This window comes from Heterodontus francisci, chromosome 1 (genome assembly GCF_036365525.1).
Source record: "Heterodontus francisci isolate sHetFra1 chromosome 1, sHetFra1.hap1, whole genome shotgun sequence".
In the NCBI taxonomy this organism is placed as follows: Eukaryota; Metazoa; Chordata; class Chondrichthyes; order Heterodontiformes; family Heterodontidae; genus Heterodontus; species Heterodontus francisci.
Genome location: NC_090371.1, coordinates 1357609 through 1381706, shown reverse-complemented (window position 1 = coordinate 1381706; position 24098 = coordinate 1357609).

The window sequence follows — 24098 nt, the reverse complement described above, 5'->3', positions numbered from 1 at the left end:
TGACCCTTCAGTCTCTCTCCACCCAGTGTCCAGTCTGATTATTGTATCACTGACCCCTCAGTCTCTCTCTCCACCCAGTGTCCAGTCTGATTATTGTATCACTGACCCTTCAGTCTCTCTCCACCCAGTGTCCAGTCTGATTATTGTATCACTGACCCCTCAGTCTCTCTCTCCACCCAGTGTCCAGTCTGATTATTGTATCACTGACCCCTCAGTCTCTCTCTCCACCCAGTGTCCAGTCTGATTATTGTATCACTGACCCCTCAGTCTCTCTCTCCACCCAGTGTCCAGTCTGATTATTGTTTCACTGACCCCTCAGTCTTCCTCCACCCAGTGTCCAGTCTGATTATTGTATAACTGACCCCTCAGTCGCTCTATCTCCACACAGTGTCCAGTCTGATTATTGTATCACTGACCCCTCAGTCTCTCTCTCTCTCCACCCAGTGTCCAGTCTGATTATTGTATCACTGACCCCTCAGTCTCTATCTCCAACCCAGTGTCCAGTCTGATTATTGTATCACTGACCCCTCAGTCTCTCTCTCCACCCAGTGTCCAGTCTGATTATTGTATCACTGACCCCTCAGTCTCTCTCTCCACCTAGTGTCCAGTCTGATTATTGTATCACTGACCCCTCAGTCTCTCTCTCCACCCAGTGTCCAGTCTGATTATTGTATCACTGACCCCTCAGTCTCTCTCTCCACCCAGTGTCCAGTCTGATTATTGTATCACTGACCCCTCATGCTCTCTCTCCACCCAGTGTCCAGTCTGATTATTGTATCACTGACCCCTCAGTCTCTCTCTCCACGCAGTGTCCAGTCTGATTTTTGTATCACTGACCCCTCAGTCTCTCTTTCCACCCAGTGTCCAGTCTGATTATTGTATAACTGACGCCTCAGTCTCTCTATCTCCACACAGTGTCCAGTCTGATTATTGTATCACTGACCCCTCAGTCTCTCTCTCCACCCAGTGTCCAGTCTGATTATTGTATCACTGACCCCTCAGTCTCTCTCTCCACCCAGTGTCCAGTCTGATTATTGTATCTCTGACCCCTCAGTGTCTCTCTCTTCACCCAGTGTCCAGTCTGATTATTGTATCACTGACCCCTCAGTGTCTCTCTCTCCACCCAGTGTCCAGTCTGATTATTGTCTCACTGACCCCTCAGTCTCTCTCCACCCAGTGTCCAGTCTGATTATTGTATCACTGACCCCTCAGTCTCTCTCTCCACCCAGTGTCCAGTCTGATTATTGTATCACTGACCCCTCAGTCTCTCTTTACCCAGTGTCCAGTCTGATTATTGTATCACTGACCCCTCAGTCTCTCTCTCCACCCAGTGTCCAGTCTGATTATTGTATCACTGACCCCTCAGTCTCTCTCTCCACCCAGTGTCCAGTCTGATTATTGTATCACTGACCCCTCAGTCTCTCTCTCCACCCAGTGTCCAGTCTGATTATTGTATCACTGACCCCTCAGTCTCTCTCTCCACCCAGTGTCCAGTCTGATTATTGTATCACTGACCCCTCAGTCTCTCTCTCCACCCTGTGTCCAGTCTGATTATTGAATCACTGACCCCTCAGTCTCTCTCCACCCAGTGTCCAGTCTGATTATTGTATCACTGACCCCTCAGTCTCTCTCTCCACCCAGTGTCCAGTCTGATTTTTGTATCACTGACCCCTCAGTCTCTCTCTCCACCCAGTGTCCAGTCTGATTATTGTATCACTGACCCCTCAGTCTCTCTCTCTCTCCACCCAGTGTCCAGTTTGATTATTGTATCACTGACCCCTCAGTCTCTCTCTCCACCTAGTGTCCAGTCTGATTATTGTATCACTGACCCCTCAGTCTCTCTCTCCACCGAGTGTCAAGTCTGATTATTGTATCACTGACCCCTCAGTCTCTCTCTCTCCACCCAGTGTCCAGTCTGATTATTGTATCACTGACCCCTCAGTCTCTCTCTCTCCACACAGTGCCCAGTCTGATTTTTGTATCACTGACCCCTCAGTCTCCCTCCACCCAGTGTCCAGTCTGATTATTGTATCACTGACCCCTCAGTCTCTCTCTCCACCCAGTCCAGTCTGATTATTGTATCACTGACCCTTCAGTCTCTCTCCACCCAGTGTCCAGTCTGATTATTGTATCACTGACCCCTCAGTCTCTCTCTCCACCCAGTGTCCAGTCTGATTATTGTATCACTGACCCCTCAGTCTCTCTCTCCACCCAGTGTCCAGTCTGATTATTGTATCACTGACCCTTCAGTCTCTCTCCACCCAGTGTCCAGTCTGATTATTGTATCACTGACCCCTCAGTCTCTCTCTCCACCCAGTGTCCAGTCTGATTATTGTATCACTGACCCCTCAGTCTCTTTCTCCACCCAGTGTCCAGTCTGATTATTGTATCACTGACCCCTCAGTCTCTTTCTCCACCCAGTGTCCAGTCTGATTATTGTATCACTGACCCTTCAGTCTCTCTCCACCCAGTGTCCAGTCTGATTGTTGTATCACTGACCCCTCAGTCTCTCTCTCCACCCAGTGTCCAGTCTGATTATTGTATCACTGACCCCTCAGTCTCTCTCTCCACCCAGTGTCCAGTCTGATTATTGTATCACTGACCCCTCAGTCTCTCTCTCCACCCAGTGTCCAGTCTGATTATTGTTTCACTGACCCCTCAGTCTCCCTCCACCCAGTGTCCAGTCTGATTATTGTATCACTGACCCCTCAGTCTCTCTCTCCACCCAGTGTCCAGTCTGATTATTGTATCACTGACCCCTCAGTCTCTCTCTCCACCCAGTGTCCAGTCTGATTATTGTATCACTGACCCCTCAGTCTCTCTCTCCACCCAGTGTCCAGTCTGATTATTGTATCACTGACCCCTCAGTCTCTCTCTCTCCACCCAGTGTCCAGTCTGATTATTGTATCACTGACCCCTCAGTCTCTCTTTACCCAGTGTCCAGTCTGATTATTGTATGACTGACCCCTCAGTCTCTCTCTCCACCCAGTGTCCAGTCTGATTATTGTATCACTGACCCCTCAGTCTCTCTCTCCACCCAGTGTCCAGTCTGATTATTGTATCACTGACCCCTCAGTCTCTCTCTCCACCCAGTGTCCAGTCTGATTATTGTATCACTGACCCCTCTGTCTCTCTCTCCACCCAGTGTCCAGTCTGATTTTTGTATCACTGACCCCTCAGTCTCTGTCTCCACCCAGTGTCCAGTCTGATTATTGTATAACTGACCCCTCAGTCTCTCTATCTCCACACAGTGTCCAGTCTGATTATTGTATCACTGACCCCTCAGTCTCTCTCTCTCTCCACCCAGTGTCCAGTCTGATTATTGTATCACTGACCCCTCAGTCTCTCTATCTCCACCCAGTGTCCAGTCTGATTATTGTATCACTGACCCCTCAGTCTCTCTCTCCACCCAGTGTCCAGTCTGATTATTGTATCACTGACCCCTCATGCTCTCTCTCCACCCAGTGTCCAGTCTGATTATTGTATCACTGACCCCTCAGTCTCTCTCTCCACGCAGTGTCCAGTCTGATTTTTGTATCACTGACCCCTCAGTCTCTCTTTCCACCCAGTGTCCAGTCTGATTATTGTATAACTGACCCCTCAGTCTCTCTATCTCCACACAGTGTCCAGTCTGATTATTGTATCACTGACCCCTCAGTCTCTCTCTCCACCCAGTGTCCAGTCTGATTATTGTATCACTGACCCCTCAGTCTCTCTCTCCACCCAGTGTCCAGTCTGATTATTGTATCACTGACCCCTCAGTCGCTCTCTCTCCACCCAGTGTCCAGTCTGATTATTGTATCACTGACCCCTCAGTGTCTCTCTCTCCACCCAGTGTCCAGTCTGATTATTGTCTCACTGACCCTCAGTCTCTCTCCACCCAGTGTCCAGTCTGATTATTGTATCACTGACCCCTCAGTCTCTCTCTCCACCCAGTGTCCAGTCTGATTATTGTATCACTGACCCCTCAGTCTCTCTCTCCACCCAGTGTCCAGTCTGATTATTGTATCACTGACCCCTCAGTCTCTCTCTCCACCCAGTGTCCAGTCTGATTATTGTATCACTGACCCCTCAGTCTCTCTCTCCACCCAGTGTCCAGTCTGATTATTGTATCACTGACCCCTCAGTCTCTCTCTCCACCCTGTGTCCAGTCTGATTATTGAATCACTGACCCCTCAGTCTCTCTCCACCCAGTGTCCAGTCTGATTATTGTATCACTGACCCCTCAGTCTCTCTCTCCACCCAGTGTCCAGACTGATTTTTGTATCACTGACCCCTCAGTCTCTCTCTCCACCCAGTGTCCAGTCTGATTATTGTATCACTGACCCCTCAGTCTCTCTCTCTCTCCACCCAGTGTCCAGTCTGATTATTGTATCACTGACCCCTCAGTCTCTCTCTCCACCTAGTGTCCAGTCTGATTATTGTATCACTGACCCCTCAGTCTCTCTCTCCACCGAGTGTCAAGTCTGATTATTGTATCACTGACCCCTCAGTCTCTCTCTCTCCACCCAGTGTCCAGTCTGATTATTGTATCACTGACCCCTCAGTCTCTCTCTCTCCACACAGTGCCCAGTCTGATTTTTGTATCACTGACCCCTCAGTCTCCCTCCACCCAGTGTCCAGTCTGATTATTGTATCACTGACCCCTCAGTCTCTCTCTCCACCCAGTCCAGTCTGATTATTGTATCACTGACCCTTCAGTCTCTCTCCACCCAGTGTCCAGTCTGATTATTGTATCACTGACCCCTCAGTCTCTCTCTCCACCCAGTGTCCAGTCTGATTATTGTATCACTGACCCCTCAGTCTCTCTCTCCACCCAGTGTCCAGTCTGATTATTGTATCACTGACCCTTCAGTCTCTCTCCACCCAGTGTCCAGTCTGATTATTGTATCACTGACCCCTCAGTCTCTTTCTCCACCCAGTGTCCAGTCTGATTATTGTATCACTGACCCCTCAGTCTCTTTCTCCACCCAGTGTCCAGTCTGATTATTGTATCACTGACCCCTCAGTCTCTTTCTCCACCCAGTGTCCAGTCTGATTATTGTATCACTGACCCTTCAGTCTCTCTCCACCCAGTGTCCAGTCTGATTGTTGTATCACTGACCCCTCAGTCTCTCTCTCCACCCAGTGTCCAGTCTGATTATTGTATCACTGACCCCTCAGTCTCTCTCTCCACCCAGTGTCCAGTCTGATTATTGTATCACTGACCCCTCAGTCTCTCTCTCCACCCAGTGTCCAGTCTGATTATTGTTTCACTGACCCCTCAGTCTCCCTCCACCCAGTGTCCAGTCTGATTATTGTATCACTGACCCCTCAGTCTCTCTCTCCACCCAGTGTCCAGTCTGATTATTGTATCACTGACCCCTCAGTCTCTCTCTCCACCCAGTGTCCAGTCTGATTATTGTATCACTGACCCCTCAGTCTCTCTCTCCACCCAGTGTCCAGTCTGATTATTGTATCACTGACCCCTCAGTCTCTCTCTCTCCACCCAGTGTCCAGTCTGATTATTGTATCACTGACCCCTCAGTCTCTCTTTACCCAGTGTCCAGTCTGATTATTGTATGACTGACCCCTCAGTCTCTCTCTCCACCCAGTGTCCAGTCTGATTATTGTATCACTGACCCCTCAGTCTCTCTCTCCACCCAGTGTCCAGTCTGATTATTGTATCACTGACCCCTCAGTCTCTCTCTCCACCCAGTGTCCAGTCTGATTATTGTATCACTGACCCCTCTGTCTCTCTCTCCACCCAGTGTCCAGTCTGATTTTTGTATCACTGACCCCTCAGTCTCTGTCTCCACCCAGTGTCCAGTCTGATTATTGCATAACTGACCCCTCAGTCTCTCTATCTCCACACAGTGTCCAGTCTGATTATTGTATCACTGACCCCTCAGTCTCTCTCTCTCTCCACCCAGTGTCCAGTCTGATTATTGTATCACTGACCCCTCAGTCTCTCTATCTCCACCCAGTGTCCAGTCTGATTATTGTATCACTGACCCCTCAGTCTCTCTCTCCACCCAGTGTCCAGTCTGATTATTGTATCACTGACCCCTCATGCTCTCTCTCCACCCAGTGTCCAGTCTGATTATTGTATCACTGACCCCTCAGTCTCTCTCTCCACGCAGTGTCCAGTCTGATTTTTGTATCACTGACCCCTCAGTCTCTCTTTCCACCCAGTGTCCAGTCTGATTATTGTATAACTGACCCCTCAGTCTCTCTATCTCCACACAGTGTCCAGTCTGATTATTGTATCACTGACCCCTCAGTCTCTCTCTCCACCCAGTGTCCAGTCTGATTATTGTATCACTGACCCCTCAGTCTCTCTCTCCACCCAGTGTCCAGTCTGATTATTGTATCACTGACCCCTCAGTCGCTCTCTCTCCACCCAGTGTCCAGTCTGATTATTGTATCACTGACCCCTCAGTGTCTCTCTCTCCACCCAGTGTCCAGTCTGATTATTGTCTCACTGACCCTCAGTCTCTCTCCACCCAGTGTCCAGTCTGATTATTGTATCACTGACCCCTCAGTCTCTCTCTCCACCCAGTGTCCAGTCTGATTATTGTATCACTGACCCCTCAGTCTCTCTCTCCACCCAGTGTCCAGTCTGATTATTGTATCACTGACCCCTCAGTCTCTCTCTCCACCCAGTGTCCAGTCTGATTATTGTATCACTGACCCCTCAGTCTCTCTCTCCACCCAGTGTCCAGTCTGATTATTGTATCACTGACCCCTCAGTCTCTCTCTCCACCCTGTGTCCAGTCTGATTATTGAATCACTGACCCCTCAGTCTCTCTCCACCCAGTGTCCAGTCTGATTATTGTATCACTGACCCCTCAGTCTCTCTCTCCACCCAGTGTCCAGACTGATTTTTGTATCACTGACCCCTCAGTCTCTCTCTCCACCCAGTGTCCAGTCTGATTATTGTATCACTGACCCCTCAGTCTCTCTCTCTCTCCACCCAGTGTCCAGTCTGATTATTGTATCACTGACCCCTCAGTCTCTCTCTCCACCTAGTGTCCAGTCTGATTATTGTATCACTGACCCCTCAGTCTCTCTCTCCACCGAGTGTCAAGTCTGATTATTGTATCACTGACCCCTCAGTCTCTCTCTCTCCACCCAGTGTCCAGTCTGATTATTGTATCACTGACCCCTCAGTCTCTCTCTCTCCACACAGTGCCCAGTCTGATTATTGTATCACTGACCCCTCAGTCTCCCTCCACCCAGTGTCCAGTCTGATTATTGTATCACTGACCCCTCAGTCTCTCTCTCCACCCAGTCCAGTCTGATTATTGTATCACTGACCCTTCAGTCTCTCTCCACCCAGTGTCCAGTCTGATTATTGTATCACTGACCCCTCAGTCTCTCTCTCCACCCAGTGTCCAGTCTGATTATTGTATCACTGACCCCTCAGTCTCTCTCTCCACCCAGTGTCCAGTCTGATTATTGTATCACTGACCCTTCAGTCTCTCTCCACCCAGTTTCCAGTCTGATTATTGTATCACTGACCCCTCAGTCTCTCTCTCCACCCAGTGTCCAGTCTGATTATTGTATCACTGACCCCTCAGTCTCTCTCTCCACCCAGTGTCCAGTCTGATTATTGTATCACTGACCCCTCAGTCTCTCTCTCCACCCAGTGTCCAGTCTGATTATTGTATCACTGACCCCACAGTCTCTCTCTCCACCCAGTGTCCAGTCTGATTATTGTATCACTGACCCCTCAGTCTCTCTCTCCACCCAGTGTCCAGTCTGATTATTGTATCACTGACCCCTCAGTCTCTCTCTCCACCCAGTGTCCAGTCTGATGATTGTATCACTGACCCCTCAGTCTCTCTCTCTCCACCCAGTGTCCAGTCTGATTATTGTATCACTGACCCCTCAGTCTCTCTTTACCCAGTGTCCAGTCTGATTATTGTATGACTGACCCCTCAGTCTCTCTCTCCACCCAGTGTCCAGTCTGATTATTGTATCACTGACCCCTCAGTCTCTCTCTCCACCCAGTGTCCAGTCTGATTATTGTATCACTGACCCCTCAGTCTCTCTCTCCACCCAGTGTCCAGTCTGATTATTGTATCACTGACCCCTCTGTCTCTCTCTCCACCCAGTGTCCAGTCTGATTTTTGTATCACTGACCCCTCAGTCTCTGTCTCCACCCAGTGTCCAGTCTGATTATTGTATCACTGACCCCTCAGTCTCTCTCTCTCTCCACCCAGTGTCCAGTCTGATTATTGTATCACTGACCCCTCAGTCTCTATCTCCAACCCAGTGTCCAGTCTGATTATTGTATCACTGACCCCTCAGTCTCTCTCTCCACCCAGTGTCCAGTCTGATTATTGTATCACTGACCCCTCAGTCTCTCTCTCCACCTAGTGTCCAGTCTGATTATTGTATCACTGACACCTCAGTCTCTCTCTCCACCCAGTGTCCAGTCTGATTATTGTATCACTGACCCCTCAGTCTCTCTCTCCACCCAGTGTCCAGTCTGATTATTGTATCACTGACCCCTCATGCTCTCTCTCCACCCAGTGTCCAGTCTGATTATTGTATCACTGACCCCTCAGTCTCTCTCTCCACGCAGTGTCCAGTCTGATTTTTGTATCACTGACCCCTCAGTCTCTCTTTCCACCCAGTGTCCAGTCTGATTATTGTATAACTGACCCCTCAGTCTCTCTATCTCCACACAGTGTCCAGTCTGATTATTGTATCACTGACCCCTCAGTCTCTCTCTCTCTCCACCCAGTGTCCAGTCTGATTATTGTATCACTGACCCCTCAGTCTCTCTCTCCACCCAGTGCCAGTCTGATTTTTGTATCACTGACCCCTCAGTCTCTCTCTCCACCCAGTGTCCAGTCTGATTATTGTATCACTGACCCCTCAGTCTCTCTCTCCACCCAGTGCCAGTTTGATTTTTGTATCACTGACCCCTCAGTCTCTCTCTCCACCCAGTGTCCAGTCTGATTATTGTATAACAGACCCCTCAGTATCTCTGTCTCCACACAGTGTCCAGTCTGATTATTGTATCACTGACCCCTCAGTCTCTCTCTCGCTCCACCCAGTGTCCAGTCTGATTATTGTATCACTGACCCCTCAGTCTCTATCTCCAACCCAGTGTCCAGTCTGATTATTGTATCACTGACCCCTCAGTCTCTCTCTCCACCTAGTGTCCAGTCTGATTATTGTATCACTGACCCCTCAGTCTCTCTCTTTCCACCCAGTGTCCAGTCTGATTATTGTATCACTGACCCCTCAGTCTCTCTCTCCACCCAGTGTCCAGTCTGATTATTGTATCACTGACCCCTCATGCTCTCTCTCCACCCAGTGTCCAGTCTGATTATTGTATCACTGACCCCTCAGTCTCTCTCTCCACGCAGTGTCCAGTCTGATTTTTGTATCACTGACCCCTCAGTCTCTCTTTCCACCCAGTGTCCAGTCTGATTATTGTATAACTGACCCCTCAGTCTCTCTATCTCCACACAGTGTCCAGTCTGATTATTGTATCACTGACCCCTCAGTCTCTCTCTCTCTCCACCCAGTGTCCAGTCTGATTATTGTATCACTGACCCCTCAGTCTCTATCTCCAACCCAGTGTCCAGTCTGATTATTGTATCACTGACCCCTCAGTCTCTCTCTCCACCCAGTGCCAGTCTGATTTTTGTATCACTGACCCCTCAGTCTCTCTCTCCACCCAGTGTCCAGTCTGATTATTGTATAACTGACCCCTCAGTATCTCTGTCTCCACACCGTGTCCAGTCTGATTATTGTATCACTGACCCCTCAGTCTCTCTCTCGCTCCACCCAGTGTCCAGTCTGATTATTGTATCACTGACCCCTCAGTCTCTATCTCCAACCCAGTGTCCAGTCTGATTATTGTATCACTGACCCCTCAGTCTCTCTCTCCACCTAGTGTCCAGTCTGATTATTGTATCACTGACCCCTCAGTCTCTCTCTTTCCACCCAGTGTCCAGTCTGATTATTGTATCACTGACCCCTCAGTCTCTCTCTCCACCTAGTGCCCAGTCTGATTATTGTTTCACTGACCCCTCAGTCTCCCTCCACCCAGTGTCCAGTCTGATTATTGTATCACAGACCCCTCAGTCTCTCTCTCCACCCAGTGTCCAGTCTGATTATTGTATCACTGACCCTTCAGTCTCTCTCCACCCAGTGCCCAGTCTGATTATTGTATCACTGACCCCTCAGTCTCTCTCTCCACCCAGTGTCCAGTCTGATTATTGTATCACTGACCCCTCAGTCTCTCTCTCTCCACACAGTGCCCAGTCTGATTATTGTTTCACTGACCCCTCAGTCTCCCTCCACCCAGTGTCCAGTCTGATTATTGTATCACTGACCCCTCAGTCTCTCTCTCCACCCAGTGTCCAGTCTGATTATTTTATCACTTACCCTTCAGTCTCTCTCCACCCAGTGTCCAGTCTGATTATTGTATCACTGACCCCTCAGTCTCTCTCTCCACCCAGTGTCCAGTCTGATTATTGTATCACTGACCCCTCAGTCTCTCTCTCCACCCAGTGTCCAGTCTGATTATTGTATCACTGACCCTTCAGTCTCTCTCCACCCAGTGTCCAGTCTGATTATTGTATCACTGACCCTTCAGTCTCTCTCCACCCAGTGTCCAGTCTGATTATTGTATCACTGACCCCTCAGTCTCTCTCTCCACCCAGTGTCCAGTCTGATTATTGTATCACTGACCCCTCAGTCTCTCTCTCCACCCAGTGTCCAGTCTGATTATTGTATCACTGACCCCTCAATCTCTCTCTCCACCCAGTGTCCAGTCTGATTATTGTTTCACTGACCCCTCAGTCTCCCTCCACCCAGTGTCCAGTCTGATTATTGTATCACTGACCCCTCAGTCTCTCTCTCCACCCAGTGTCCAGTCTGATTATTGTATCACTGACCCCTCAGTCTCTCTCTCCACCCAGTGTCCAGTCTGATTATTGTATCACTGACCCCTCAGTCTCTCTCTCCACCCAGTGTCCAGTCTGATTATTGTATCACTGACCCCTCAGTCGCTCTCCACCCAGTGTCCAGTCTGATTATTGTATCACTGACCCCTCAGTGTCTCTCTCTCCACCCAGTGCCCAGTCTGATTATTGTATCACTGACCCCTCAGTCTCTCTCCACCCAGTGTCCAGTCTGATTATTGTATCACTAACCCCTCAGTCTCTCTCTCCACCCAGTGTCCAGTCTGATTATTGTATCACTGACCCCTCAGTCTCTCTCCACCCAGTGTCCAGTCTGATTATTGTATCACTGACCCCTCAGTCTCTCTCTCCACTCAGTGTCCATTCTGATTATTGTATCACTGACCCCTCAGTCTCTCTCTCCACCCAGTGTCCAGTCTGATTATTGTATCACGGACCCCTCAGTCTCTCTCTCCACCCTGTGTCCAGTCTGATTATTGAATCACTGACCCCTCAGTCTCTCTCCACCCAGTGTCCAGTCTGATTATTGTATCACTGACCCCTCAGTCTCTCTCTCCACCCAGTGTCCAGTCTGATTTTTGTATCACTGACCCCTCAGTCTCTCTCTCCACCCAGTGTCCAGTCTGATTATTGTATCACTGACCCCTCAGTCTCTCTCTCCACCCAGTGCCAGTCTGATTTTTGTATCACTGACCCCTCAGTCTCTCTCTCCACCCAGTGTCCAGTCTGATTATTGTATAACTGACCCCTCAGTATCTCTGTCTCCACACAGTGTCCAGTCTGATTATTGTATCACTGACCCCTCAGTCTCTCTCTCGCTCCACCCGGTGTCCAGTCTGATTATTGTATCACTGACCCCTCAGTCTCTATCTCCAACCCAGTGTCCAGTCTGATTATTGTATCACTGACCCCTCAGTCTCTCTCTCCACCTAGTGTCCAGTCTGATTATTGTATCACTGACCCCTCAGTCTCTCTCTTTCCACCCAGTGTCCAGTCTGATTATTGTATCACTGACCCCTCAGTCTCTCTCTCCACCTAGTGCCCAGTCTGATTATTGTTTCACTGACCCCTCAGTCTCCCTCCACCCAGTGTCCAGTCTGATTATTGTATCACTGACCCCTCAGTCTCTCTCTCCACCCAGTGTCCAGTCTGATTATTGTATCACTGACCCCTCAGTCTCTCTCCACCCAGTGCCCAGTCTGATTATTGTATCACTGACCCCTCAGTCTCTCTCTCCACCCAGTGTCCAGTCTGATTATTGTATCACTGACCCCTCAGTCTCTCTCTCTCCACACAGTGCCCAGTCTGATTATTGTTTCACTGACCCCTTAGTCTCCCTCCACCCAGTGTCCAGTCTGATTATTGTATCACTGACCCCTCAGTCTCTCTCTCCACCCAGTGTCCAGTCTGATTATTTTATCACTTACCCTTCAGTCTCTCTCCACCCAGTGTCCAGTCTGATTATTGTATCACTGACCCCTCAGTCTCTCTCTCCACCCAGTGTCCAGTCTGATTATTGTATCACTGACCCCTCAGTCTCTCTCTCCACCCAGTGTCCAGTCTGATTATTGTATCACTGACCCTTCAGTCTCTCTCCACCCAGTGTCCAGTCTGATTATTGTATCACTGACCCTTCAGTCTCTCTCCACCCAGTGTCCAGTCTGATTATTGTATCACTGACCCCTCAGTCTCTCTCTCCACCCAGTGTCCAGTCTGATTATTGTATCACTGACCCCTCAGTCTCTCTCTCCACCCAGTGTCCAGTCTGATTATTGTATCACTGACCCCTCAATCTCTCTCTCCACCCAGTGTCCAGTCTGATTATTGTTTCACTGACCCCTCAGTCTCCCTCCACCCAGTGTCCAGTCTGATTATTGTATCACTGACCCCTCAGTCTCTCTCTCCACCCAGTGTCCAGTCTGATTATTGTATCACTGACCCCTCAGTCTCTCTCTCCACCCAGTGTCCAGTCTGATTATTGTATCACTGACCCCTCAGTCTCTCTCTCCACCCAGTGTCCAGTCTGATTATTGTATCACTGACCCCTCAGTCGCTCTCTCTCCACCCAGTGTCCAGTCTGATTATTGTATCACTGACCCCTCAGTGTCTCTCTCTCCACCCAGTGTCCAGTCTGATTATTGTATCACTGACCCCTCAGTCTCTCTCCACCCAGTGTCCAGTCTGATTATTGTATCACTGACCCCTCAGTCTCTCTCTCCACCCAGTGTCCAGTCTGATTATTGTATCACTGACCCCTCAGTCTCTCTCCACCCAGTGTCCAGTCTGATTATTGTATCACTGACCCCTCATTCTCTCTCTCCACTCAGTGTCCATTCTGATTATTGTATCACTGACCCCTCAGTCTCTCTCTCCACCCAGTGTCCAGTCTGATTATTGTATCACTGACCCCTCAGTCTCTCTCTCCACCCTGTGTCCAGTCTGATTATTGAATCACTGACCCCTCAGTCTCTCTCCACCCAGTGTCCAGTCTGATTATTGTATCACTGACCCCTCAGTCTCTCTCTCCACCCAGTGTCCAGTCTGATTTTTGTATCACTGACCCCTCAGTCTCTCTCTCCACCCAGTGTCCAGTCTGATTATTGTATAACTGACCCCTCAGTCTCTCTATCTCCACACAGTGTCCAGTCTGATTATTGTATCACTGACCCCTCAGTCTCTCTCTCTCTCCACTCAGTGTCCAGTCTGATTATTGTATCACTGACCCCTCAGTCTCTATCTCCACCCAGTGTCCAGTCTGATTATTGTATCACTGACCCTTCAATCTCTCTCCACCCAGTGCCCAGTCTGATTATTGTATCACTGACCCCTCAGTCTCTCTCTCCACCCAGTGTCCAGTCTGATTATTGTATCACTGACCCCTCAGTCTCTCTCTCCACCCTGTGTCCAGTCTGATTATTGAATCACTGACCCCTCAGTCTCTCTCCACCCAGTGTCCTGTCTGATTATTGTATCACTGACCCCTAAGTCTCTCTCTCCACCTAGTGTCCTGTCTGATTATTGTATCACTGACCCCTCAGTCTCTCTCTCCACCCAGTGTCCAGTCTGATTATTGTATCACTGACCCCTCAGTCTCTCTCTCCACCTAGTGTCCTGTCTGATTATTGTATAACTGACCCCTCAGTCTCTCTATCTCCACACAGTGTCCAGTCTGATTATTGTATCACTGACCACTCAGTCTCCCTCCACCCAGTGTCCAGTCTGATTATTGTATCACTGACCCCCTCAGTCTCTCTCTCCACCCAGTGTCCAGTCTGATTATTGTATGACTGACCCCTCAGTCTCTCTCTCCACCCAGTGTCCAGTCTGATTATTGTATCACTGACCCCTCAGTCTCTCTCTCCACCCAGTGTCCAGTCTGATTATTGTTTCACTGACCCCTCAGTCTCCCTCCACCCAGTGTCCAGTCTGATTATTGTATCACTGACCCCTCAGTCTCTCTCTCCACCCAGTGTCCAGTCTGATTATTGTATCACTGACCCCTCAGTCTCTCTCTCCACCCAGTGTCCAGTCTGATTATTGTATCACTGACCCCTCAGTCTCTCTCTCCACCCAGTGTCCAGTCTGATTATTGTATCACTGACCCTTCAGTCTCTCTCTCCACCCAGTGTCCAGTCTGATTTTTGTATCACTGACCCCTCAGTCTCTCTCTCCACCCAGTGTCCAGTCTGATTATTGTATAACTGACCCCTCAGTCTCTCTATCTCCACACAGTATCCAGTCTGATTATTGTATCACTGACCCCTCAGTCTCTCTCTCTCTCTCCACCCAGTGTCCAGTCTGATTATTGTATCACTGACCCCTCAGTCTCTATCTCCAACCCAGTGTCCAGTCTGATTATTGTATCACTGACCCCTCAGTCTCTCTCTCCACCCAGTGTCCAGTCTGATTTTTGTATCACTGACCCCTCAGTCTCTCTCTCCACCTAGTGCCCAGTCTGATTATTGTTTCACTGACCCCTCAGTCTCCCTCCACCCAGTGTCCAGTCTGATTATTGTATCACTGACCCCTCAGTCTCTCTCTCCACCCAGTGTCCAGTCTGATTATTGTATCACTGACCCTTCAATCTCTCTCCACCCAGTGCCCAGTCTGATTATTGTATCACTGACCCCTCAGTCTCTCTCTCTCCACACAGTGCCCAGTCTGATTATTGTTTCACTGACCCCTCAGTCTCTCTCTCCACCCAGTGTCCAGTCTGATTATTGTATCACTGACCCCTCAGTCTCTCTCTCCACCCAGTGTCCAGTCTGATTATTGTATCACTGACCCCTCAGTCTCTCTCTCCACCCAGTGTCCAGTCTGATTATTGTATCACTGACCCCTCAGTCTCTCTCTCCACCCAGTGTCCAGTCTGATTATTGTATCACTGACCCCTCAGTCTCTCTCTCCACCCAGTGCCCAGTCTGATTATTGTATCACTGACCCCTCAGTCTCTCTCTCTCCACACAGTGCCCAGTCTGATTATTGTTTCACTGACCCCTCAGTCTCTCTCTCCACCCAGTGCCCAGTCTGATTATTGTATCACTGACCCCTCAGTCTCTCTCTCTCCACACAGTGCCCAGTCTGATTATTGTATCACTGACCCCTCAGTCTCCCTCCACCCAGTGTCCAGTCTGATTATTGTATCACTGACCCCTCAGTCTCTCTCTCCACCCAGTGTCCAGTCTGATTATTGTATCACTGACCCTTCAATCTCTCTCCACCCAGTGCCCAGTCTGATTATTGTATCACTGACCCCTCAGTCTCTCTCTCTCCACACAGTGCCCAGTCTGATTATTGTTTCACTGACCCCTCAGTCTCTCTCTCCACCCAGTGTCCAGTCTGATTATTGTATCACTGACCCCTCAGTCTCTCTCTCTCCACCCAGTGTCCAGTCTGATTATTGTATCACTGACCCTTCAATCTCTCTCCACCCAGTGCCCAGTCTGATTATTGTATCACTGACCCCTCAGTCTCTCTCTCTCCACACAGTGCCCAGTCTGATTATTGTTTCACTGACCCCTCAGTCTCTCTCTCCACCCAGTGTCCAGTCTGATTATTGTTTCACTGACCCCTCAGTCTCCCTCCACCCAGTGTCCAGTCTGATTATTGTATCACTGACCCCTCAGTCTCTCTCTCCACCCAGTGTCCAGTCTGATTATTTTATCACTGACCCTTCAGTCTCTCTCCACCCAGTGTCCAGTCTGATTATTGTATCACTGACCCCTCAGTCTCTCTCTCCACCCAGTGTCCAGTCTGATTATTGTATCACTGACCCCTCAGTCTCTCTCTCCACCCAGTGTCCAGTCTGATTATTGTATCACTGACCCTTCAGTCTCTCTCCACCCAGTGTCCAGTCTGATTATTGTATCACTGACCCCTCAGTCTCTCTCTTCACCCAGTGTCCAGTCTGATTATTGTATCACTGACCCTTCAGTCTCTCTCCACCCAGTGTCCAGTCTGATTATTGTATCACAGACCCCTCAGTCTCTCTCTCCACCCAGTGTCCAGTCTGATTATTGTATCACTGACCCTTCAGTCTCTCTCTCCACCCAGTGTCCAGTCTGATTATTGTATCACTGACCCCTCAATCTCTCTCTCCACCCAGTGTCCAGTCTGAATATTGTTTCACTGACCCCTCAGTCTCCCTCCACCCAGCGTCCAGTCTGATTATTGTATCACTGACCCCTCAGTCTCTCTCTCTTTCCACTCAGTGTCCAGTCTGATTATTGTATCACTGACCCCTCAGTCTCTCTATCTCCACACAGTGTCCAGTCTGATTATTGTATCACTGACCCCTCAGTCTCTCTCTCTCTCCACTCAGTGTCCAGTCTGATTATTGTATCACTGACCCCTCAGTCTCTCTCTCCACCTAGTGTCCTGTCTGATTATTGTATCACTGACCCCTCAGTCTCTCTATCTCCACACAGTGTCCAGTCTGATTATTGTATCACTGACCCCTCAGTCTCTCTCTCTCTCCACCCACTGTCCAGTCTGATTATTGTTTCACTGACCCCTCAGTCTCCCTCCACCCAGTGTCCAGTCTGATTATTGTATCACTGACCCCTCAGTCTCTCTCTCTTTCCACTCAGTGTCCAGTCTGATTATTGTATCACTGACCCCTCAGTCTCTCTATCTCCACACAGTGTCCAGTCTGATTATTGTATCACTGACCCCTCAGTCTCTCTCTCTCTCCACTCAGTGTCCAATCTGATTATTGTATCACTGACCCCTCAGTCTCTATCTCCAACCCAGTGTCCAGTCTGATTATTGTATCACTGACCCCTCAGTCTCTCTCTCCACCCAGTGTCCAGTCTGATTATTGTTTCACTGACCCCTCAGTCTCCCTCCACCCAGTGTCCAGTCTGATTATTGTATCACTGACCCCTCAGTCTCTCTCTCCACCCAGTGTCCAGTCTGATTATTGTATCACTGACCCCTCAGTCTCTCTCTCCACCCAGTGTCCAGTCTGATTATTGTTTCACTGACCCTTCAGTCTCTCTCCACCCAGTGTCCAGACTGATTATTGTATCACTGACCCCTCAGTCTCTCTCTCCACCCAGTGTCCAGTCTGATTATTGTATCACTGACCCCTCAGTCTCTCTCTCCACCCAGTGTCCAGTCTGATTATTGTATCACTGACCCCTCAGTCTCTCTCTCCACCCAGTGTCCAGTCTGATTATTGTTTCACTGACCCCTCAGTCTCCCTCCACCCAGTGTCCAGTCTGATTATTGTATCACTGACCCCTCAGTCTCTCTCTCCACCCAGTGTCCAGTCTGATTATTGTATCACTGACCCCTCAGTCTCTCTCTCCACCCAGTGTCCAGTCTGATTATTGTATCACTGACCCCTCAGTCTCTCTCTCCACCTAGTGTCCAGTCTGATTATTGTATCACTGACCCCTCAGTCTCTCTCTCCACCTCGTGTCCAGTCTGATTATTGTATCACTGACCCCTCAGTCTCTCTCTCCACCCAGTGTCCAGTCTGATTATTGTATCACTGACCCCTCAGTCTCTCTCTCCACCCAGTGTCCAGTCTGATTATTGTATCACTGACCCCTCAGTCTCTCTCTCCACCCAGTGTCCAGTCTGATTATTGTATCACTGACCCCTCAGTCTCTCTCTCCACCCAGTGTCCAGTCTGATTTTTGTATCACTGACCCCTCAGTCTCTCTCTCCACCCAGTGTCCAGTCTGATTATTGTATAACTGACCCCTCAGTCTCTCTATCTCCACACAGTGTCCAGTCTGATTATTGTATCACTGACCCCTCAGTCTCTCTCTCTCTCCACCCAGTGTCCAGTCTGATTATTGTATCACTGACCCCTCAGTCTCTATCTCCAACCCAGTGTCCAGTCTGATTATTGTATCACTGACCCCTCAGTCTCTCTCTCCACCCAGTGTCCAGTCTGATTTTTGTATCACTGACCCCTCAGTCTCTCTCTCCACCCATTGTCCAGTCTGATTATTGTATCACTGACCCCTCAGTCTCTCTCTCCACCCAGTGCCCAGTCTGATTATTGTTTCACTGACCCCTCAGTCTCCCTCCACCCAGTGTCCAGTCTGATTATTGTATCACTGACCCCTCAGTCTCTCTCTCCACCCAGTGTCCAGTCTGATTATTGTATCACTGACCCCTCAGTCTCTCTCTCCACCTAGTGTCCAGTCTGATTATTGTATCACTGACCCCTCAGTCTCTCTCTCCACCCAGTGCCCAGTCTGATTATTGTTTCACTGACCCCTCAGTCTCCCTCCACCCAGTGTCCAGTCTGATTATTGTATCACTGACCCCTCAGTCTCTCTCTCCACCCAGTGTCCAGTCTGATTATTGTATCACTGACCCCTCAGTCTCTCTCTCTCCACACAGTGCCCAGTCTGATTATTGTTTCACTGACCCCTCAGTCTCCCTCCACCCAGTGTCCAGTCTGATTATTGTATCACTGACCCCTCAGTCTCTCTCTCCACCCAGTGTCCAGTCTGATTATTGTATCACTGACCCTTCAGTCTCTCTCCACCCAGTGTCCAGTCTGATTATTGTATCACTGACCCCTCAGTCTCTCTCTCCACCCAGTGTCCAGTCTGATTATTGTATCACTGACCCCTCAGTCTCTCTCTCCACCCAGTGTCCAGTCTGATTATTGTATCACTGACCCTTCAGTCTCTCTCCACCCAGTGTCCAGTCTGATTATTGTATCACTGACCCCTCAGTCTCTCTCTCCACCCAGCGTCCAGTCTGATTATTGTATCACTGACCCTTCAGTCTCTCTCCACCCAGTGTCCAGTCTGATTATTGTATCACTGACCCCTCAGTCTCTCTCTCCACCCAGTGTCCAGTCTGATTATTGTATCACTGACCCCTCAGTCTCTCTCTCCACCCAGTGTCCAGTCTGATTATTGTTTCACTGACCCCTCAGTCTCCCTCCACCCAGTGTCCAGTCTGATTATTGTATCACTGACCCCTCAGTCTCTCTCTCTTTCCACTCAGTGTCCAGTCTGATTATTGTATCACTGACCCCTCAGTCTCTCTCTCTCTCCACTCAGTCTCCAGTCTGATTATTGTATCACTGACCCCTCAGTCTCTCTATCTCCACACAGTGTCCAGTCTGATTATTGTATCACTGACCCCTCAGTCTCTCTCTCTCTCCACTCAGTGTCCAGTCTGATTATTGTATCACTGACCCCTCAGTCTCTCTCTCCACCTAGTGTCCTGTCTGATTATTGTATAACTGACCCCTCAGTCTCTCTATCTCCACACAGTGTCCAGTCTGATTATTGTATCACTGACCCCTCAGTCTCTCTCTCTCTCCACCCAGTGTCCAGTCTGATTATTGTATCACTGACCCCTCAGTCTCTATCTCCAACCCAGTGTCAGTCTGATTATTGTATCACTGACCCCTCAGTCTCTCTCTCCACCCAGTGTCCAGTCTGATTATTGTTTCACTGACCCCTCAGTCTCCCTCCACCCAGTGTCCAGTCTGATTATTGTATCACTGACCCCTCAGTCTCTCTCTCCACCCAGTGTCCAGTCTGATTATTGTATCACTGACCCCTCAGTCTCTCTCTCCACCCAGTGTCCAGTCTGATTATTGTTTCACTGACCCCTCAGTCTCCCTCCACCCAGTGTCCAGTCTGATTATTGTATCACTGACCCCTCAGTCTCTCTCTCCACCCAGTGTCCAGTCTGATTATTGTATCACTGACCCTTCAGTCTCTCTCCACCCACTGTCCAGTCTGATTGTTGTTTCACTGACCCCTCAGTCTCCCTCCACCCAGTGTCCAGTCTGATTATTGTATCACTGACCCCTCAGTCTCTCTCTCTTTCCACTCAGTGTCCAGTCTGATTATTGTATCACTGACCCCTCAGTCTCTCTATCTCCACACAGTGTCCAGTCTGATTATTGTATCACTGACCCCTCAGTCTCTCTCTCTCTCCACTCAGTGTCCAATCTGATTATTGTATCACTGACCCCTCAGTCTCTATCTCCAACCCAGTGTCCAGTCTGATTATTGTATCACTGACCCCTCACTCTCTCTCTCCACCCAGTGTCCAGTCTGATTATTGTTTCACTGACCCCTCAGTCTCCCTCCACCCAGTGTCCAGTCTGATTATTGTATCACTGACCCCTCAGTCTCTCTCTCTTTCCACTCAGTGTCCAGTCTGATTATTGTATCACTGACCCCTCAGTCTCTCTCTCTCTCCACTCAGTCTCCAGTCTGATTATTGTATCACTGACCCCTCAGTCTCTCTATCTCCACACAGTGTCCAGTCTGATTATTGTATCACTGACCCCTCAGTCTCTCTCTCTCTCCACTCAGTGTCCAGTCTGATTATTGTATCACTGACCCCTCAGTCTCTCTCTCCACCTAGTGTCCTGTCTGATTATTGTATAACTGACCCCTCAGTCTCTCTATCTCCACACAGTGTCCAGTCTGATTATTGTATCACTGACCCCTCAGTCTCTCTCTCTCTCCACCCAGTGTCCAGTCTGATTATTGTATCACTGACCCCTCAGTCTCTATCTCCAACCCAGTGTCAGTCTGATTATTGTATCACTGACCCCTCAGTCTCTCTCTCCACCCAGTGTCCAGTCTGATTATTGTTTCACTGACCCCTCAGTCTCCCTCCACCCAGTGTCCAGTCTGATTATTGTATCACTGACCCCTCAGTCTCTCTCTCCACCCAGTGTCCAGTCTGATTATTGTATCACTGACCCCTCAGTCTCTCTCTCCACCCAGTGTCCAGTCTGATTATTGTTTCACTGACCCCTCAGTCTCCCTCCACCCAGTGTCCAGTCTGATTATTGTATCACTGACCCCTCAGTCTCTCTCTCCACCCAGTGTCCAGTCTGATTATTGTATCACTGACCCTTCAGTCTCTCTCCACCCACTGTCCAGTCTGATTATTGTTTCACTGACCCCTCAGTCTCCCTCCACCCAGTGTCCAGTCTGATTATTGTATCACTGACCCCTCAGTCTCTCTCTCTTTCCACTCAGTGTCCAGTCTGATTATTGTATCACTGACCCCTCAGTCTCTCTATCTCCACACAGTGTCCAGTCTGATTATTGTATCACTGACCCCTCAGTCTCTCTCTCTCTCCACTCAGTGTCCAATCTGATTATTGTATCACTGACCCCTCAGTCTCTATCTCCAACCCAGTGTCCAGTCTGATTATTGTATCACTGACCCCTCAGTCTCTCTCTCCACCCAGTGTCCAGTCTGATTATTGTTTCACTGACCCCTCAGTCTCCCTCCACCCAGTGTCCAGTCTGATTATTGTATCACTGACCCCTCAGTCTCTCTCTCCACCCAGTGTCCAGTCTGATTATTGTATCACTGACCCCTCAGTCTCTCTCTCCACCCAGTGTCCAGTCTGATTATTGTTTCACTGACCCTTCAGTCTCTCTCCACCCAGTGTCCAGTCTGATTATTGTATCACTGACCCCTCAGTCTCTCTCTCCACCCAGTGTCCAGTCTGATTATTGTATCACTGACCCCTCAGTCTCTCTCTCCACCCAGTGTCCAGTCTGATTATTGTATCACTGACCCCTCAGTCTCTCTCTCCACCCAGTGTCCAGTCTGATTATTGTTTCACTGACCCCTCAGTCTCCCTCCACCCAGTGTCCAGTCTGATTATTGTATCACTGACCCCTCAGTCTCTCTCTCCACCCAGTGTCCAGTCTGATTATTGTATCACTGACCCCTCAGTCTCTCTCTCCACCCAGTGTCCAGTCTGATTATTGTATCACTGACCCCTCAGTCTCTCTCTCCACCTAGTGTCCAGTCTGATTATTGTATCACTGACCCCTCAGTCTCTCTCTCCACCCAGTGTCCAGTCTGATTATTGTATCACTGACCCCTCAGTCTCTCTCTCCACCCAGTGTCCAGTCTGATTCTTGTATCACTGACCCCTCAGTCTCTATCTCCAACCCAGTGTCCAGTCTGATTATTGTATCACTGACCCCTCAGTCTCTCTCTCTCTCCACCCAGTGTCCAGTCTGATTATTGTTTCACTGACCCCTCAGTCTCCCTCCACCCAGTGTCCAGTCTGATTATTGTATCACTGACCCCTCAGTCTCTCTCTCCACCCAGTGTCCAGTCTGATTATTGTATCACTGACCCCTCAGTCTCTCTCTCCACCCAGTGTCCAGTCTGATTATTGTATCACTGACCCCTCAGTCTCTCTCTCCACCTCGTGTCCAGTCTGATTATTGTATCACTGACCCCTCAGTCTCTCTCTCCACCCAGTGTCCAGTCTGATTATTGTATCACTGACCCCTCAGTCTCTCTCTCCACCCAGTGTCCAGTCTGATTATTGTATCACTGACCCCTCAGTCTCTCTCTCCACCCAGTGTCCAGTCTGATTATTGTATCACTGACCCCTCAGTCTCTCTCTCCACCCAGTGTCCAGTCTGATTTTTGTATCACTGACCCCTCAGTCTCTCTCTCCACCCAGTGTCCAGTCTGATTATTGTATAACTGACCCCTCAGTCTCTCTATCTCCACACAGTGTCCAGTCTGATTATTGTATCACTGACCCCTCAGTCTCTCTCTCTCTCCACCCAGTGTCCAGTCTGATTATTGTATCACTGACCCCTCAGTCTCTATCTCCAACCCAGTGTCCAGTCTGATTATTGTATCACTGACCCCTCAGTCTCTCTCTCCACCCAGTGTCCAGTCTGATTTTTGTATCACTGACCCCTCAGTCTCTCTCTCCACCCATTGTCCAGTCTGATTATTGTATCACTGACCCCTCAGTCTCTCTCTCCACCCAGTGCCCAGTCTGATTATTGTTTCACTGACCCCTCAGTCTCCCTCCACCCAGTGTCCAGTCTGATTATTGTATCACTGACCCCTCAGTCTCTCTCTCCACCTAGTGTCCAGTCTGATTATTGTATCACTGACCCCTCAGTCTCTCTCTCCACCCAGTGCCCAGTCTGATTATTGTTTCACTGACCCCTCAGTCTCCCTCCACCCAGTGTCCAGTCTGATTATTGTATCACTGACCCCTCAGTCTCTCTCTCCACCCAGTGTCCAGTCTGATTATTGTATCACTGACCCCTCAGTCTCTCTCTCTCCACACAGTGCCCAGTCTGATTATTGTTTCACTGACCCCTCAGTCTCCCTCCACCCAGTGTCCAGTCTGATGATTGTATCACTGACCCCTCAGTCTCTCTCTCCACCCAGTGTCCAGTCTGATTATTGTATCACTGACCCTTCAGTCTCTCTCCACCCAGTGTCCAGTCTGATTATTGTATCACTGACCCCTCAGTCTCTCTCTCCACCCAGTGTCCAGTCTGATTATTGTATCACTGACCCCTCAGTCTCTCTCTCCACCCAGTGTCCAGTCTGATTATTGTATCACTGACGCTTCAGTCTCTCTCCACCCAGTGTCCAGTCTGATTATTGTATCACTGACCCCTCAGTCTCTCTCTCCACCCAGCGTCCAGTCTGATTATTGTATCACTGACCCTTCAGTCTCTCTCCACCCAGTGTCCAGTCTGATTATTGTATCACTGACCCCTCAGTCTCTCTCTCCACCCAGTGTCCAGTCTGATTATTGTATCACTGACCCCTCAGTCTCTCTCTCCACCCAGTGTCCAGTCTGATTATTGTTTCACTGACCCCTCAGTCTCCCTCCACCCAGTGTCCAGTCTGATTATTGTATCACTG